The 19,477-nt window shown below is 42.6% G+C and overlaps 1 pseudogene; it reads left to right on the plus strand.

Annotated features, from left to right (window-relative positions):
* The first annotated feature begins 19,119 nt into the window (after positions 1-19,119).
* Positions 19,120-19,477, plus strand: part of LOC148135276 (uncharacterized) — an 85,514-nt pseudogene continuing 85,156 nt past the window's right edge.

Consider the following 19,477-nt stretch of genomic DNA (forward strand, 5'->3'; position numbering starts at 1 on the left):
TCAAACTGGTCATGAGAGAATAAGCAGGTGTTATGAATAGGAATGAATCTCGGAAATAAATTGCGGCTATCCACCTCAGTATAAGGTGCACGAAAACGAACAGGATATAGTGAAAGATGCATTTAAACAAAGAACAGTTACCGCGAGTTACAGGATGAAAATTCTACTGATTTTAGTTGAAAGTCACAGGAAAATAATGCCAGAACTTTCTGATTAGAAACCATCACAAAGACAGAATGAACATGCCCAGTTTGAAATCTTGCTCATTTTCTGCACCTGAGGAAAATTTGCTTCGTATTTGCGGTCAATTTCCTTTGGTAAAAAAGAAAGATAACTTTTCATTTATTTACTCAATCCGGAATTGAGAAAGAAATGCACGAGCTCTGTTTCGACGGCTGAAATAGTATGCAGAAAAGTCAGGAAAGGAGGAAATGTTTTATCCATCAGGGTATCCGACAGCATCAAAGAACACTTTCAGCGTGCAGGATAATGCTTAAAATGAGGGATATTGAAACAGGTAGAAACATAATTGGAACTTTCTGATCACATGCAGAGGCAAAGATGCAATAACATTGTCTGGGTTGAAATTTCCGCCCCGTCTATGATGAAGAATGATATTTTGGTCACTATTTCTGTCAATGTTTCTTTGATAAAAAAATATTGTGTAACATGTATTTACTCAGTACCATCATTGTTTAAAATGCATGAGATCTATTTGAATGGCTGAAGTAAAATGCAGTGAAGTATGTGACTGACAGAATGTTTTCTCAGTCAGGGTATCCAGTCGTACAAGTTCAGATCTGGCGCCAGTTTAAAAGCTGGGACAGACTGATGGCAATTGATTCCTTTTGACATGTTAAGTAGAACGAGAGACTGTGGTCTACAAAGGCAGGAAGCATGAGGAGTGAAAAAAAATGAATTAAGACATTCTAAGAGGTTTGAACGGAACATTGGGTTTCTAAAGAAAGGATGGGTTATGAAACTGCAGTGAAAACAGTTTGATAGAAGCCAGTCGTTCAGAATCATTGAAGCAGGAATGCAAGTATTTTATTACTAGTTCATGCATGGAATATCATGCTGCATCAGATTTTATTAGTTCCCCACAATTGCTTCCAGACAGTTTACAATGAGGTCCATTGCTGTAATCACATTTGGTCCATCTCGGACACAACCCCGCCGTGTCTTGACATCTCTATTTTGATCTCGGGTACAGTCCCAAACGGATGATTACTGTAAACCCACAGACTCTCATCTCTACGTGGACAACACCTCTTCCCTGTTAATAACCTGCAAGAGGTCCACACAATTATCTCAATTCCTCAGACCACACGGCATCTGCTTGTATGAAGAGACATTCTACTTGCAAGTATTACAGAAGTCCACTTATTTTGATCAACTTGTTATTCACCCCTTTGATCTTTCAGACAGCCCCAGAGCACACCTCGTCCATTCTCCAATTCACTGCTCTAAATTCCCCATTAAACGCCATGAAAAAAATTCACTCTTGTCCTCATGTCCCACGCGACCAGGCTCCACATCCAACCTATCATTCTCAAGCACTTCTGCCAATTCTAATTAGACCCCACCACGAAGAATATTTTGCTCTCCCCACCCTTACCTGCAAACCGAAGTCCCATTCCGTTCCACATTCTTTTACACCACTTGCCCCGCAAACACCCCCGAAGCCCAAGTCACCCTCCCCTACAACCGTAAGACTATCAAAATCTTTTGGCACCACCACTCCCTCACTTCCATCCCAGCCCCTAAAATGTCCTTCCCTTAAGACAGCTGTTCACCTTCCCCGTCTCGAAAGTAGTTTTTCATATCAAATGATCCCGCTCCATCGCTGAGACCAAACGATAAGTGAGGCCACATTTCGCTGAGCCTGGTGTGCAGGGTCCAACCTGATCTCCCAGTCACTCTCCGTTGTAATTCCCCTTTCCACTCCTTTACGAATATGACCATCCTTCGCCTCATCCTTTGCCACAGCGAATCAGAGCACATATTGTGGGAAAGGTCACCTTATTTTCTGCCTGTGTGATGACAGCCAGGAGACTCAACAGTTAGCTTTCTACTTTCAATCTGCTTCAATTCCCATCCGCCAACACCACTCCGAGGCCTCTCCCCCTCCCTTCCATTCCTCTAATCAACAATTTCTTGCAGAGACTAAACAATTGCATAGTTAGCCAACGAACAACCACGTTGTGCCCTCCACTTGTTTTCACCTGTCTTGAACACGTCACACCGCCCCTGCCTCCGACTACTCTCCTTGATCTGCATCCGGTGTACATACATCGAGACCCAGGCCTGAAGGAGTGTTACACCTGAAAGTTTGAGTTCTCCATCTGCTGAGGCTGCCTGGCTCGCTTTGTTCTTCCAGCCTGCTGCTTGTCTATCTTGGATTTCAGCATCAGCAGTTCGTGTTCTTTTTGTCTCTTCTGAAGTCTCATGTCGGCCAACCGATGTCCTCCACTAAAGAAAACAAGGAGAAAATCTGCCATTACACGACTTTGTCTTTCAATAAATTCAAATTGAGCGTGATATGAATGGATTTGAATTGATATCGGTATCTATGGCGCTACCACACTTCCACCACGTGCGCTTACAATTTAATGCAAAGAAAGCTCAGTGGCGCGGTGGCTCAGTGCTTAGCACTGCTGCTTCACAGCTTTAGGGAACCAGGTTCAGTTGTAGCCTAGGGCGACACTCTGTATGGAGTTCCCACGTTCTCGCCATGTTTGAGTGCCTAACCTTCCAAATTCCAAAGACATGCACGTCAGATGAATTGTCCAAGCTAAGTTGTCCATCGTGTTCAGGAGTGTGTAACTTACTTCATGCCTTCTGCGAATCTGTTTTAGGCTCAGTTATGCACAATATTATACAACACCAGACTGATAGTAAAATCTTAGAAAAATGACGGCATAGAGTAGGGTGAGACGATTTCCAGCTTCGTCTGTGTAATATTGGGACTAGAGAAGACATTTTTCTTACTGAGAATATTTGCACCATATTTTCTAGCGGCACAGTGATTCAGTGGTTAACACAGCGGCTTCACGGGCCAGATATGTCGGTTCAATTTCATTCTCATGCTCCATATGGAGCTTGCATATTCTTCCCTGCCTACATGGGTTTCTTATGGATGGTCTGATTTCCACTGAAAGTACGAAGATATGCATAGAAGGTGTGTTAGACATGCTTAATTCCCCGTAATATCCAAGATGTGCAGTGTAGATGTGTTAGCCATAGGAAATGCAGGACAACATGGTTTTTGTAGCTAGATTGGATACACTTTGCAGGAATGGTGTGGACTCGCTGGACTGAATCGCTTTCTTCCACATGAGGGTATTCAATTATTCTAATTCTGATCGTGAGACTCACAAATTAAAGGTAGTAACAATTGGACATTCTCTGATCCCCGGGTCTTGGCCAGAAGCTTTTTCTTAACACCAACACACAAGGAAAACAACACTTCATTAACACGTGAAACATACCAATAAAAAAAATGAGTTGCACACTTAGTCCATGCAGCCTGATTTGCTATGCGATAATTTCATTACTGATACACTGTTATGGTTATCTTTAAATTCCTTAGTATTTCTGAATATCCCTGCTAATCATTCACCTCATTGGTTAGCAACAAACTAACTTTACCCGCAGGATTCCTTTTTATAAAATAAACACATAATTCTGATGTATCAGACATCCCCCGAGAGAATGAAAAATTGTCACATTTCTGAAATAATAATATTCCCCTTTTCATTAAACTATTACTCGGAATGTTGGAACTTAACAAATCAAATACGTTGCAGATAAAATACAATCTTGTTTGAAGAAAAAAAACGGTGAACAGAGTAACGGCCTTTGGTCAATTCTTAGGCACAACAAGCAGTTGTAAGATAAACTCAGTGAGAACTGCTATTAAGAACAGCAACAGAGCTCACACCGACGTTCAGCATCAGCAACTTAGAAGGGGACTTACTGGTATCACAACAGCTGCTGGAATCGGGTAGTAAATGCGTTCTACCTTAAAAGTTAATGCATATTCCATTTCTTGTTTATGCATCTGCTTTATTTGGTCTGGAAGCGATAGTTTAGCAAGGCCCTCGGAACAGATCCATTTAAATTGGCCTTGAAATAGACATGGAATAAATTCTCACTGACATTGATGCACATCTCATCATTACTAGTAGTTCCACTTCCTCGAGCAAACACGTTTTGTCAGCGGCTTTGATACAGTTTTCAAAAATATATTTTAAATTAGTCAAGAAATGAAAAAAGAGCAAAAAAAAGTCAAAACTGTCCCAATCAAAACGTACATAGCAGAGTTCATTCAGGAGTGATCCATCAACAATGAAAGGGAAGCTTCATGGTCTCCATTTATTTCACTGAGAGTTCTGATGAAGAGTCCCTGGACTCGAAACTGACCTCTGCTTTCTACACAGATGCTGCCAGACTTGACGGGTTTCTCGAGCAGTTTATGGGGTTTTTTTTGTATATTTCACAGAGCGTACACAATTTTTAAAAAAATTCATTTAAAAATGTTACTGTTTTATTTGGCATATGTAGAGAACTCACTCACGGAGCCAGACCGATTCCATTCTCTTCCTGCAGTTTCTCATTCAGATTTTGAACCTTGTGTCTCATGCATGTTTACTCAAATTGCAACATCAGGATTGTCGTCCAGTTAAAGCTGCGGCAAATGTTCAGAACTGGACCAAATCTCTTCAAAACAGATCGAGAACAGAGCCCAGATCCTAACTTTTATTGAGTGAAAGACACACGAAAAGTGCAATTTCTCTCTGGAAAACAGTTAAGAGACAGAACACAATACAGAATTGGCATCACTTTCATTTCATTTAAAGGCTAAACAAACGAATGCAATGATTAATCATCAACTGTTCACTGTAGCAAATTCACAAAAATACATTAACTTTGCTTTCACTCTGGAGATGCTGCCAACTCTGCTGTGTTTTTCCGACATTGTCTGTTTTGGGTTCTCACAAACACTGATCTTTTTATAAACATCTGCTACCTCCAGGTATGGAGAAAAGAAAACCGAAAAAAAAGTAACGCTCTCGCAGCAGATAGATTAGGCAAGTTTTTTTTACGAGAGGGGACAGATCTGTGCCTATCAGCTTCAATCTCTCTCCAAATACCACCAAAACTTAAACTGAAGGTAAAACTAAAGCCCTGGATCTTGGTGAGCCTGACTCCACCCACTTTTGGTGTTTTAGTTTAATGCAACAAAAACAAAAAAAAGATGAAGATGCTCAATGCTGTTTAACCACTTTTTCGGAAGCAGAAATTTAAGCATCATTCTGGCAAAATCATTTTGGCAAAGGATGTCTAAAAGGCTACGTTACTGTTTCTGAAAAAGGGTTGGTGATTCCAAAGTCATTCTGAGGTTGGACGAGGCTGTGTCCTTTTAAAGTTTGCTCTTTATTTCTGCACTTGAACAGACAATGTCAATACAGTAACATTTGTTAGGATGAGCACAAGTTTGCCCGTTCCACATCAGGAACAAAATGGCAGATTCCCAAACAGGTAGGTTTGGGAGGCGGGGAGGGGGGGGGGGTGTAGTGTTCTGATGGAATTTGATCTAATCGATGCCAATGTGAATTCACGCAGGGATATTTCGCTTAAAAATTAGTTCCCTTGTCCTCTGGAGTTCATTGGTGTTCAGAGATGTAATTCACACGCTGAGTACATTTTTCTCAACATAACACTTCACAAATGAATATGGGCCTTCGAAACATCAGTCAACGATTCTGTTTGACACCATCTTCAAGTTGTTGTTCCTCATATGAACGACTCACCGTTGAGTGAGAGAGGTTCATTCCTGCAATGGCTTACGAGGCTACTCACGCTGAGTGCCGTTACAGTGTGAATGTCTCAAGAACAAATTCGGAGGCAATTTTTCCCATCTTTTGAACTCCAACTAGACAGAGACTGAATGTCACGGCCTCATTTCCTCCAGGTCAAGAGCCAAACTCTGACTAAACAGCAGAGAGCTGCTGCACTCACATTTTCAATCGGCATTGCTGATCACAGTCCACATTGAAACAAAACAATTACAAGTCGGAACTACTCAGAGCTGCTCCCAGCATTTTATACAGTGAAATGACATGCTTTCTCCGAGTTCCTGTCCTTGCTCTTTTCTCAGGGCCAACGTAAAAAGGTTCCAAAAACAACCCCACCCTGCCATTTTAACTGAACAGTCATTGTATATGCCTGAGTGAATAAGCCACCGCCCCCCACGCCAAGGTTCTCAGGCCTTTCCCAGCTGTGCCGACTCCAGTCTGGACTGGTCCCACCTCCGCCACAACTGGTGCTTGAAATCTGAAACGCACCCACTCCGCACTTTCTCACTTTCACGCCTCCTCTTTGGCCTCGTATCTCTGCTTTGCACCCATATTGCTCGTAACAATTTGCTGCACGACCATTGAATATTGGCTCTCCACCCATCCTTCATTCCATCGGAATATCATGTTGCCGCTTTGAGACGTCCTTTATCAAAACATCAGTTTTGCCTCATATTCTCCTGCTTTTTGGTACAGAAGCTTGGAAATTCCTTCTCCTATTCGGTGCAATTGGATCACGACAGCATTTCTCACTCATTTTGCCATTGCCCTCGGCGCCTGCAACATTCATGACTCTCCCTGTTCAATCCACATGTTTGAAATGGCCACAATATCGAAAACCCATGCTGCTTGTTCTCCGCCTTATTGTCGATGCTCCTGGTGTTGAAATTTACACATTTCATACCACCTTCCTCCAGCCCGTGAAATGCATGTGACTTTGTAACCATATTTATGAAATCATTTTCCACTGGAGCTACAATTCAGCTTCCCATCGCTGAATGAGTTTCAATCCTTCCAAAGAGCATTCGCAAATACCACCGCTTCCCCCAGCATATTGGTTACCCCTGCTTCAGGCGCAAACAATGCGTTTTCACTAGATCTACCTAACCTAGAATGAGACGCAAATATTCAAGTATCCGAATCCTTCCTTGATCCACAATCCCTATAGACACGCGTTTAACTCGTCTCTCTCCCTTGTCTGTCTGCCTCGCCTTGCTAGCACATGACACGGGTTTCAAACCAGAGAAAGCAACTCTCTTTGTTCTAGTTTTAAATTTCACATTAGCTCCCTGAATCTCTGCCTAAAATCACCATCCCTTTTCCAACCTAAGTCGGCGGTGACTATGTGGAACAAGATTTGAATTACGCCCATCTCCGTTAAGGTTTCCGAAAACATGATCTGAGACATCCCGAACTGTGGCACCTGGCAGGAAACACATCCACTTTTAGACTCTCTCTTTTCTAAGAATCTTCTATCTGTCCCCCAGCTATGGAGTCCCCAGTGACCAATGCTCTGCTCAACTCCCCCACACCCCTTACTTTCTGACCAATATGGACAGACTCTGTGCCAGAGAACCGTACCCCAATCTCTGAGTACGTCTGATAAGTCGTCCCCGCAACAGTATCCAAAACAATTCTAAAGAAGTGCATATTGCCAGTTTCTCTTCAACATAACTCTAGCGACAGTCAAATGAAACAAAGCGACACCCCAGCGTGAAAACGTCAATTCAGACCAAGGCTCTCCTTTTTTCTTTTCTTTCAATGTCCTCTCAAAAACTATTTTTGGCGTAGAATCATATAGCACAGAAACAGACACTTGAGTACAACCATTCCATTACAACCATAATCTCACACTAATTTATTCCCACCCGCCTCCTCCTGTACAGAATCTGCCGAAACTCTGTTCATGCTCCAATGCAAATGTCTTCTAAACTTTGTAGCTGGACCCATATCCATGAATTCGTTTAGAAGTTCACTTCAAACATAAACCTCTTACTGTTTAAGAAGAATACACTTCAGGTTTTTTCATGATGATTAGCTCTAATCAAATTTAAAAAACGCTTTTATTTCTAATCACCCACTGTGAGGAAACGTTGCATTCCATTTATCTTATTAGTGCCTCTCAAGGTTATTAAAACTACAAAAGGTCACCCTCTGCTTCCCAGACTCAAGTGAAAAAGATTCTGGGCTCTCTTTATTAGTCAAACACTTCATTTCCAGCAACCTCTTCGTAAATTTCTTCGGAACCCTCTCGACCTCAATCATACCTCGCCAAGGGAGACTGACCGGTAATTCACACATTTCTCCTGGAAGAATTATGCACCCGTACACCTTATATCTCTGTTCTATAACATTGCCCAATGCCCTAATTTTAATTGTATAAGTCCTGTCCTCAGTTGTTTTACCAAAATACTACACATTTCATTTATGCAAATTAAGCTCCTTCTATCATTTAGCCTCTTGAACCTGTTCCGCCATTCGTGAAGTTCATGCTGATAACCCCATCCATTTTAACCACCCTCTCTATTTATCTTCTATGTCTATGTATTGTATCTACACAACAATGTGGAAAGTTTCAAATTTAATCACTTTCTTTGACAGTGAGACCCACAGGCTGACAATTCCCCTGGGTTAACAGAAAGTGAAAGAAACACAATAAGGTTCCTACTGGGCATGTTGTTGGTAATGCTTGTTCTGCTCTTCTCTTTGTTCAAGAATAATTGGAGCTCGTTGGAGCTTTCCTGAGTTTCCCGTCATCATTTGTCTGAACACAAAATTTGAAGCCAGCTTGTCCTTTTGTGTTGGATATCTGCGACTTACAGAGCTGCGATTTCAAAAGGCAAAGTGCATTCCTTACTGCTAATTCGGTTGTCATGTTTTGAGATTTTCAGACCAAACATTAACTTCATTGCAGTTCTGTATTCTGTTCCGGAAATGGACTCAGTCTGTGGTACGGGTAACCGAGCAACAATGGAAAAACCATACTTAGCAAACGAGGCATCAACCTTGCCGGGGATTGGGAGGGAGGATGTTTGAAAGAAGAAGAGATTTTTCTTCAGAACATTTCGATTTTTCTTCAGAACATCTTCGCTGTTTGCAAATAGAAAACATTTCACTTGCATTGGTGTTAGTGTGTTGTGAGTAAGTAAAACTGTCCGGTGAACTTAGCAAATCTAATTCACTCATCAAATAGAGTACCCAGCACGAATTAGGGCTATCACTGATCAGGCATTTCTTACTTCTGATTTTAGAGTCGGGAAATGGCTGGGGAAAGTTTGGAAACTTTGAGAGAGAAGTACCAAATTGTGCCGGATGTTTCTCCTTCAGAGCAGAATTATTTTTACTCTCCATCTGATCGAATCCTTCCCCATGTTTGGGTACATGGTGTTTCCTTCAATGTGCCAGCTTTCCAAACAAAAGTCAGTGCCAGTCACCCATGACAGGAACAGACAGTTCTAGGAGTCAGTCACCTCTCTGTCTTCAAATCCGCGAGTGAACTTCTGTATAGCACTGTTGACTGATTTTTTTTGGCACTGAGTGCTCCCCTGCATGAAATTCACACAATATCTAAACGGTAATTCTGATTCTATCTACCTCTCTTCGAGTATGTACATCGGCACATCTGTGTATAGTCTTGCCTGGAAGATGATTCCCCTGTTAGTGTAGCGCAAGCGTAGCACTGCAATCCGATAGTTGTTTTTCTGGGTACACCAGCATGCTCTCTGTATCACCTCTTTCTGTTTATTTGTTCTCATTTCAAATATGCGGTTTGTACGTTAAGGTTTTGTGAATCAGAGGGTCGTTGCGCTGCCCCCTTGAATGTTACTGCCCAATGGGAAATAAATACATACATTTTCTATCAGAGTGTGGACCTATTTACCTCCATGCTTCTTCCTCGGCCCCAACAAGGATTCCTTTCTTCAAGGTGTGAGAGAACTCAGCTTCTGTAGCAAAGCATGCATTCGGGATGGAATCATTGAGTGGGCTTCACCCCCCACCTCCCACCCAAAAGACTGGCCCGAATCGTTTAGCAGGACCTTTCCAGGAAAGCAAACACCAGGAACAATCAGACAAACTGAGAAATCGTCACCATTTAGAAGGGTGCAATTCACTAACTCTATTGTGGCGCTGTCATCGCGTTGATGTTTAATTTCCAAGCAGTAAGGGAAACGTGGCAATATGTTCTCACACCGGACAAACACAGATCAATCTGTCGGAGAAAGGGATGGATGTCTTGGTCACAAGAAGGGGCTCCTATTGGCTACCTTACATGTTTTGCTGTGCTCACTATTCTGTCATTCCACCATAAAACCTGAGCTTAAGGTAATTTCCTGATGTATAACAACAGGACTGCATGTGAATTCGAAAGTCGGAAAACAGCGATGACTGTCTTGCTATTCCTCGTTCTCTTCTGCTTCTCTCCTGGTAAGATGCTAACCACTTTGTAAAACTCTCCTCTTTTGTACGTTGGCAGGGTAGAAAGGGCGTCTGAAGGAGTCCAGGAAACACCGTGACAATCAACATTTGTCACTTACCTTTGTTTTGATGCTGATGCGAATTCACTGTTCTTTTGCTGCTCAGAATCTAACCTGAAATGTTCCCTGCTCAGTGACGCCGATGGGAATGTCGCATTATTTTAACGGTATTACATGATGCTAAGCTGTCTGCATTTGTATAATACGAGATTCTGGTTCATCCCGGAAATCAGTGAAAAGCATTCGGTTACATGGGGAAACAGAAAGCAATCAAAACGAGCTTTCATTAGAACTCATCGATTTAACCAGGGCTATCGACAGGCTCGCCCTTTCCTCGAGAGAGTGAATGATCAGAGGCCTGATTAGAATTGGAGAGGACGTGAGGTCCACTCCAAAACCGAGTCCTGTGTGACACAAGAGGGGATATATTACAGATGCTGAAGGTCGTCAACGCAGGGGGGGGGGGGGCAGAGTGGATAGCACTGCTACCTCACAACGCCAGGGACCTGTCTCAATTCCACCATCGGCGATGGATTGCGTGAGTTTTCTGCATTCTCCCCCGTGTCTACGTGGGTTTCCTCAGGTGTTCTGGTTTCCTCCGACAGTCGAAAAATTCACAGGTTATGTGGGTTGACCGGAAATACAAGGTTACAGGGAAATGGTGGGATGCCCTTCGGAGTGGCAGTGCAGATGTGACGGACCAAATTGGCTCTATTTACTCTGTTGGAAATCAATAACAACCAGACTGCGTCATAAAGCCAGCCAGGCTCTTATCATCTGCAGGGACAGAAAGCAGAGTAAACTGTTCAGAACTGACACAGACGTCACTGATCTGAAAACGTGCCCATTCGGTCGACAATGCAATCAGAAGTGACAAAGACGCTTGTATTTCTGTCGACATAAGTGTGTATGTGAACTGTCCCATCTGTTTATCCCGATTCCAGTTCTGGAAGAGCCCATATAGCCGCTTATGGCGCGTTTTTGTTTCAAAAAATGTCTAAGCAAAGCGAAGTAACATCATGGCCTAAACACTCTCTCTGGACGTATTTTTCAGTAACGAAACTGTTCAGCTCCGGGCAGTCACAACGCCCTCCTTGTGGACGAATGCGTTCCTGTGCAAGTTAGGCAAGAAACACATTAGTTTAAATGGCCCCAAATATTCTTGCCCATTCTTGTCTGAACGTCCCACATTGAAAAGCACCATAATTGCGATTAGCGAGATGTTGATGGAGTGGAATGATATTACATCTCTGCCTAATCCTGGACTGAGCATTCCGTCTTGATCTTCCAACTCAATTGCCTGCAGTTAATAATAAACAAACTGCGATTCCTCTACTTCTGAAACGTCCTTTACATTTAGCGAGAGAGAAAGAGAAAAAGAGAGACTGAAAAGTTATAAGTTATTCTGAAATACTTATGAAAGTCCTCTGTGCTCCGAATCGCCCTTCCCAATCCCAATTCTCTGGCGATCATCCCTATCAGGTGAAACTGATTAACCAATCACGGCCAACGCCATTTGACACAAGTCCACATGGAAGATTGTTCAGATATATGAGTAAAATTATTTGATTTTTCTCTCCAGGAGGGAACATGCTCTGAAAAAGGTACAGCGGAGTCGAAAACTTTACCTTGCCTTCTCTGACTCCACAGATGCTTTCAGATCTGCTGAGATCCTCGGACAATACCATGTTCTCGTCTCCACGTGTTTTGAAATTGCACGCACTCCTCCAAACAGAGAGTGTCAGAAGCACTTTTGGTGCTAGCTAATCTGTCCTCACTACCCGTCCCTACTACCCAGCCCTCAACTAAAACATGAGAATTTGTGTGTTGATTACTTGTCGGAAGCATTCCCTATTCAATCATAACCTTTCCAATTTCTCTGCAATCCAGTTTTGTCTACAATGTCCTGTTTCCAGTGTGTGGAAATCTCCACTAAGCTCCAGTCGCAATGGAGGGATCGTATGGACATGGGAACACTCCAGCAGGAAGTCTGCAACTCGCTCGCTCCTGAATCCCATTTGATGGTGAGTTCCAATGAGATTGAAAAGGAACGTAATGGGAAAACCACGACGGGAGCATCGTGAGCAGGTTAGGTCTCCCTTATTTTTAGGAAATACATCATTTCGTTGGAGAACTTTCACAGAAGGTACAACAGGATGATCCCCAAATAGGGAGGGATTGCTTTATGAGCAATAGTTAAATAGAATGGGACTTGAGAAGCTGGGAGCACAAACCAGTGCGGACTTACACAGTCTATGGTAGAGCCTGTGGAGTGCTGGTGAACAGAGGGACCAAAGGGGTGTAGGTACGTAGTGACATCACTGGTAGACAGGGAATAGAACATTGTTTCTGATGCACGTTCCTTCATTGGTCAGAGCATTGCGTGCAGGAGACGAGATATTATGTTAGATCTGCATAAGAATTATGTGAGGTCACTTTCCGAAAGCTGTGAACAGTTCTGGTCACTCTGCTGCAGGAAGATAACATTAAATGTGGAAGAGTGGAAGAAAAGATTTACAAGCATGTTACCAAGACTGCAGTGTTTATGTTTTTACGAGAGCCTGGACAGGCTAGGATTAATTTCCCTGAGGTGCAAGCGGATGAGTGGGTATCATATAGAGATGTAGTAAATCAGAAGGCGCACAGATGAGGTGAATCACTGAGGTGTTCTCCGTTGGTTGGGTGGACCAAAACAAGAGAGCGTAAAGTTAAGATTAGACGCAAGCGAATTAAATGAGAAGAGTGGGGTAATGTTTTCATGCATAGGGTGGTGCGTACATGTCATCAGCTGGCAAAGGAAGTGGAGGAGGCAGGTACAATTCTAACATTCAAAAGACATCTGCATGTTATCAGCTGAGCATTTTTCCCTCTTTCCAACATCTTCTGACAGTTCGTGGATTTTATCAGAGAAAACATGGAGGTGGTCACAAAAGCCGTCAAGTTTCCGGGCATTTATGATGTGTGTGGGGTGAGTATCACGGACTCGGCATTCACCAAAATCTTCAACTCTGAGGGCCAGCACCTGCAATCCTCACTTCCTCCGAAATCACCTCTTTTTGGACGTCAGCGAGAGAGAGGGAAAGTGATCTTGCAATTCGGTGAAGAAAAGCACAGAGTCAGTGGGTCAAATCGGGCCTCCTGCTTTCCGCTACTTCACGTTCAAATAACTGAAAATTTCAAGGAATTTTATCCCCTTAACATCGTGAACAGTCACAAAGAGTGCCCGAGAATTACAGTCGTTCCATTCCAGTTTCCCACTGGTGCATAACCTGCGAATTTGGCCCTATTCAATTCTGGGAGCGATTTACTCCAACCACCCCCCGCCACACATACACACATGCACACACATATTCTGTCTCATAGACGCATTCACTCAGACTCTCGCTCTTAATTTCACACTCGCACACATACACTCAAAGATATACACATACACACACTCAACACATTCTTAAACACTCACACACTCTTACTCTTGAACACAGTGTGACTCACGCACACGCACAGGTACACACACACACACACACTGACACTCACACACAATCACACAAACAAGGACACACGCGCATGGTATACACACACACATAGTCTCACCCGCATATATGCACACATTCATACTAACACCGACACACATGAACATAAATACACACAAACAAATATGCATACGAACAGAGAAAAGGGTTATCGACATTTGGAAAAGACTTGCACAAACCCCAGTAGATTCTCCCTAAATTGGCAGATTGAAATATGAGAGTATTTTATCTCGTTGAGGGAGAGATGAAGCCTGAGTGCAGACATGTGCAGCTCAGCAGCAAATCATCCTGTTGACTGGAGGGAGGAGTTCGATCAGTAGGAAGGGTTCTCTTGTTCCTGCGTTTTGCTCGTGTAGATAAAGAAGTAGAGTTATTCCAGGTGGGAAATGAGTCTTTCCTGAATCAGTAGTGTTGCGTATCAAATTGATGTGAAATTGAGTGAGGTGTCTTGTTTGATAAGATCACCCGATCAAAGGACAAATGTTTAATTACATAAGAACATTACTTAAGGAAGACGTTGTAGAGCGAGGGAGCCGTGGTTCACGAAAGAGGAATGAGAAGGCTAACGTTAGAATAAGACGTGAAGGGTCAGTTAGGCACTTGAGAGGTAATGTCAGCAATGGAATCCCGAAAGAGAGAGCAAAGAAGAGCGAAAAGGGGACATGAGAAGTTGTTGGAGGTTTGGATCAAAGAAAACCCTTAGACTTTCGCTTGGTACATCAGGGATGAAAGAATGACAATAGTAAGATTAGGGCCAATCGACGAAAGGACTAGGAAGTTAAGCGTGGAGTCAGAGGAGATAGGTGAATTCCTAAATGAATATTCTTTGTCAGTATTCACACTGGAAAAATGTTGTCGATAAAATACTGAGATACAGGCTCATTGACTAGATTGGATTGAGATTCTAAATGAAGAGCAATTCTGGATTGTGTGAAACTAAATTCTCTGGAAAACCAAGGAGGTGGTTGTAGAGCTTTGGCTTTGATCTTTCTCTCGTTCTGTAAACAGGAATGGTGCTAGAAGATTGGAGGATACCAAATATTGTTCCCTTCTTCAAGAAGGGGGTAGAGACAACCATGGTCATTCCAGATCAGTGAGGCTTATTTCGGCTGTGGATAAAGTGTTGGAAAGGTTTATTAGATAGGATTTATACTCATCCAGAAAGAAAACAAGGTGATTAACGATAGTCAACACGGTTTTGTAAAGAGTAGGTCGTGCCAAACAAACCTTATTGCGTTCTTTGGGAAAGTGGCCAAAGTGGTGTATGAGGATAAATCAATTGATGTGTTATATATGGATTTCAGTAAGGCGTTTGATAAGGTTTCCCACAGAAGGTTATTGAATAAAATGCGAAATTTCGAGATTAAGTTATTTGGCAGTTTTGATCAGAAATTGGATAACTGAACGAAGACAGCCAATTGTGGTTGATGGGAAATGTTCATCCTCGAGTTCAGTTCCTCGTGGTGCACGGCAACAATCTGTTATGGGACCACTGCAGTTTGTCATTTTTATATATGACCTGAATGAGGGCGTATAATGATCGATTAGTAAATTTGTGGATGACACGAGGTTGGTAGAGTTGTGGCCAATACCAAAGGATGTTTGTAGGTTGCAGGGCGACACAGATACGCTGGAGAGCTGAGCTGAGAGTTGGCAAATGCAGTTTAATGCAGAAAAGTGTGAGCTGACTCACTTTGGAAGAAGAAACAAGAGTGCAGAGTGCAGGATTAACGGTAAGATGCTTGGTAGTGTCGATGAACTGAGAGATTTTGAAGTCCATGAACATATATCCCTGCAAGTCGTCACCCAGTTTGAGAGGGTTATTAAGAAGGCATGCAATATGTCAGCGTTAATTATTAGTGATACTGAGTTTCGGAGCCATGAGGTCATGCTGCAAGTGTACGGAACTCTGCTGCAGCTGCACTTGCAGTATTGCGCACAGTTCTGGTCACCACCTTATAGGATGGATGTGGAAACCTTGTTAGGTATCAGAGGAGATTTACCAGATGTTGCCTGATGTGCAGGAAAGGTGTTAGATGAAACGCTGAGGGACTTGAGGCTGTTTACGTTTGGTTAAAGAAGGTTGAGAGATCACTTAATTGGAACGTATAAGATAATCAGACGTGTCAATTGGTTGGAAAATGAGAGCCTTTTTCCTCGATTCGCGATGGTTATAACGAGTGGGTATAGCTTTAAGTTGAGGATTGATAGATATCGGACAGATGTCAGAGGTGGTTTCTTTACTCAGAGTGTACTCGGTGCGTGGAATGGTGTGCCTGCAACAGGAGGAGATTGGCCCAGTTTAAGATTATTTAAATGGTTACTGGATAGACATGGATAAAAATGGAATATTGTATTTTAAATGGACTTCAGATTAGTTTCTCAGGACCCCGCAGCATCGAGGGTCGAAGGGCCTGTACTGCGCTGTAATGGTCTAAGTTCTATGTTCAATATTCAAACATAAGAAATATAAGGAGCAGAAGTAGGCGGCCTGACTCCTCGAGCCTGCTTCATCATTCAATAACATTGTGGGTGATCGTTTTGCTGCTCAACTCAACTTTCCAGCCCATTCGCAAAAAACATGAATTTCTGCACTGTTCGAATATCAAACTAGCTTTGCCTTTAAAACATGCAGTATGGTAGACTTAATTGCTTCAGGTGACAGGGAAATTTGCAGATTCACAACCATTTGGGTAATGAAACAATTCTTTAACTGAGTCGTAAATGTGCTTCCCTAAACGTAGAATATATGTCACTCCGTTTCAATTTGACCTACATGTGGAAATAACCTCCCTGCTTCGATCTTAACTATTCCCTTCATAATTTTACTTGTGCCAAGAAGACCGCTCCCATTTTTTTCTAAATTCCAATATGTATCGGCTCAGCTACTCAGTCTGGTCCTCAAAAGGCAAAGTTGGTTACTCTAGAATCAATTTATGGAATCTCTCTGCGTCCCGTACAGTGCCATTACATTATTTCCCAAGTAAGAAGACGAATATTAGACATAAGTTTCCAGGTGTAGCCTCACCTGCACGCGATGCAACTGCAGCATAACCTACGAGTCTTGAAAATCCATCCGTCTTGCAATTAAGGTCAATATACCATTTCCGTTCTTAGTTACCTGTTGCAATTGCAAATCAACATACTGAGATTCATGCACAAGTACACCCAGGTTACTTTGAATCGCAGCATGCTGCAACTTTTCTCCATTTAAACAAAAAACTGTGTTACTATTATCCCTGTCAAAATGAGTGACCTTACATTTACCAGAATTGTACTGCACCTACCACACCCTTGCCCACTCACTTAATCTGTCTCTATTATTCTGCTGTTTTTGCTATACCACTCATCGTAGTGTCATGTGCGAACATTGACACGTTACACATGACCTAAAATTCCAAATCATCGATGTCAGTTGGAAACAATTACGATTCCAACACTGATCTTTGAGGCAAACCAGTAGACATTGATTGCCAAAATTAAAAAAAAAACAACGATTTATCCACAATTATTATTTTCTATTCACTAGCTAATCATTTACACATGCTACCTCCTTACCAATAATGCCGTGCACCTTTACCTGTTGCACCAGCCTATGTGCATTTCCTTGATCAATGACACCTGGAGATTCAGATGCACCACATGCAACGGTTCTCCATTGCCCAGCGCGCCCGTCATGGCATCTAAGAATTCCAGCTCTCACAATATGTCGTGTGAATACGTGCAAAAAGTACTTCAATCAGGAACGAGAGCAAAAGAATAATGTGGCAGTTATCACAACTGAGACCACTGTACTCAAAACAGATCGTTCTGAACGTGACAGTACTAAAATTGAATTAGACAACGAGGACGTTCTTGAAAATTGGCCTAAATTATTGATTTATCTTCCAGAAGAAATCGACATGAGGTAAAAGAGTTGTATCTATTCCCTGGAGAAAAATATGGGATTATGCAGGGAACTGATCGCACTTCATGTTGAAATAGCAAATGCTGTTTTCTTGAAGCAACATTCTTTTCGGCCTAATCCACTAAATTAGATACAGCTGCAAAAAAAGTTTGCAAACATGTTCACTGAAAGTTGAAAAGTTGCGAACAGCAACTCCGGTCCACTGCCCCCCCCCCCCCTATCCTGGGAAACTAGCGTAATTTTTCCTCTGTGTGCTTGACCAGAGAATTGTGCTTACATCAATTTCACCTTTGTGGATTTGTTCACAGATACTGCAATTCTGTGTTTGGGTTAAATACGCAGGCACAGTTGGAAATATCAATGAAATCTTTGACTTTCCTCCTGAGTTTCGATCGTAGAAGACGCACCCAGTGTAAAATACGCCTGCACGAATTCACTGTCTCTCCTTGTGTAGAATATGGAATATTTACGGACCGCAGCTTGACACGAAACTTTCATCCTTTCCTAATCAATGCAACATCTGGCTATGAAATAAAGTTATATGGGCTCTGTACACGCAAATTGAATTGCTTCCATTTGTTAAATCATGCGAGCATGGACGAAGAGTCTGTTCTTTTGCTGTATACTTCCAGGATCTTGTGAATAAGGCTTCATTCATTGAATTGTCCTTTCAGCAATGGGAGCCATGAAGAGAGACCTCGATCACCCTCTGACTCTTACTGTCCTGTCCTACCAGGTTTCTCACCATCCCGAACCCCAGAAAGGCAAAGTTCGCTTTCCTGCTCTTCAAACAGAAACCCGTTAAAGCCTGGATCAGAATGAAAAAATCCCTGGTCCTAACTCTCCTGCCTCCTCCAACTCCCTTCTGGTGCCATTGCATTGGCCTCCACAGTCAGCCTCGGGGAAACTGCACATCATCTCTACAGGGTGATGGTGATTCTGGGGTGTCCACCTTACATGTAAGACGTTGCTCAAAACTTCAGCCAAATGGATAACCAACGGTGGAAACAGTGCCGGATGACGTTGGTAACACAGATGTATGTGAGTGGGTGACTCATTTAAAGCACACTGTTGTCGTGACCATTCCATCTCGTTGCATCATTTAAAGTGTGTATTGTTCAGAGATGATGACCCCTCTCAGCCGAGACGTGCAAACATTACAGTTTCTTCAATATCACAGCGTTTTGCGAAGATTTATGGTTCTCAAATCAGGTCTGCATTTTTCACAACTGCCTGCAGTTTGACCTTTCCCTCGTCTTTCGTAAAGCTTGTCTTTGCGAGGGGCGTGGCTGGATGTCATAGCATCCTGCAAACGTGAAAATATATTTCTGCTGTAATATATCACAATGGCAGTGAACCAAAATAATGCGAGATTGTGTTTGCTTCAAACTCTCATTGAGGGTCACCACCAGGAAAAAGATGTGGCAAAAGAAGCTAAGCCAGTGGCATTAATGAAGGTAGTAAAGAAAACCGCAATAAAAGCCGAGGAGATGCAGGACAGTACACAGCCTGGGCAGAGGGCGGGTATGAAGTTCTTAACTGATCGCTGTAAATAACTCAATTCTGTGGGTAAAGTTTACTCAGAACGAATTGGGGAGAAGAACAAGATGTTATACTTTTGAGAAATACAGGACCAACCAGTGGCTGATAGGAAGGGATGAGCTAATTCACACTCTTTCTGATTTGTTACCCGAGAATATGGCA

The sequence above is a fragment of the Chiloscyllium plagiosum genome, unplaced genomic scaffold (assembly GCF_037043375.1).
Source record: "Chiloscyllium plagiosum isolate Xiang-an unplaced genomic scaffold, Cpla_swu_hap1 HiC_scaffold_50, whole genome shotgun sequence".
NCBI classification, from domain to species: Eukaryota; Metazoa; Chordata; class Chondrichthyes; order Orectolobiformes; family Hemiscylliidae; genus Chiloscyllium; species Chiloscyllium plagiosum.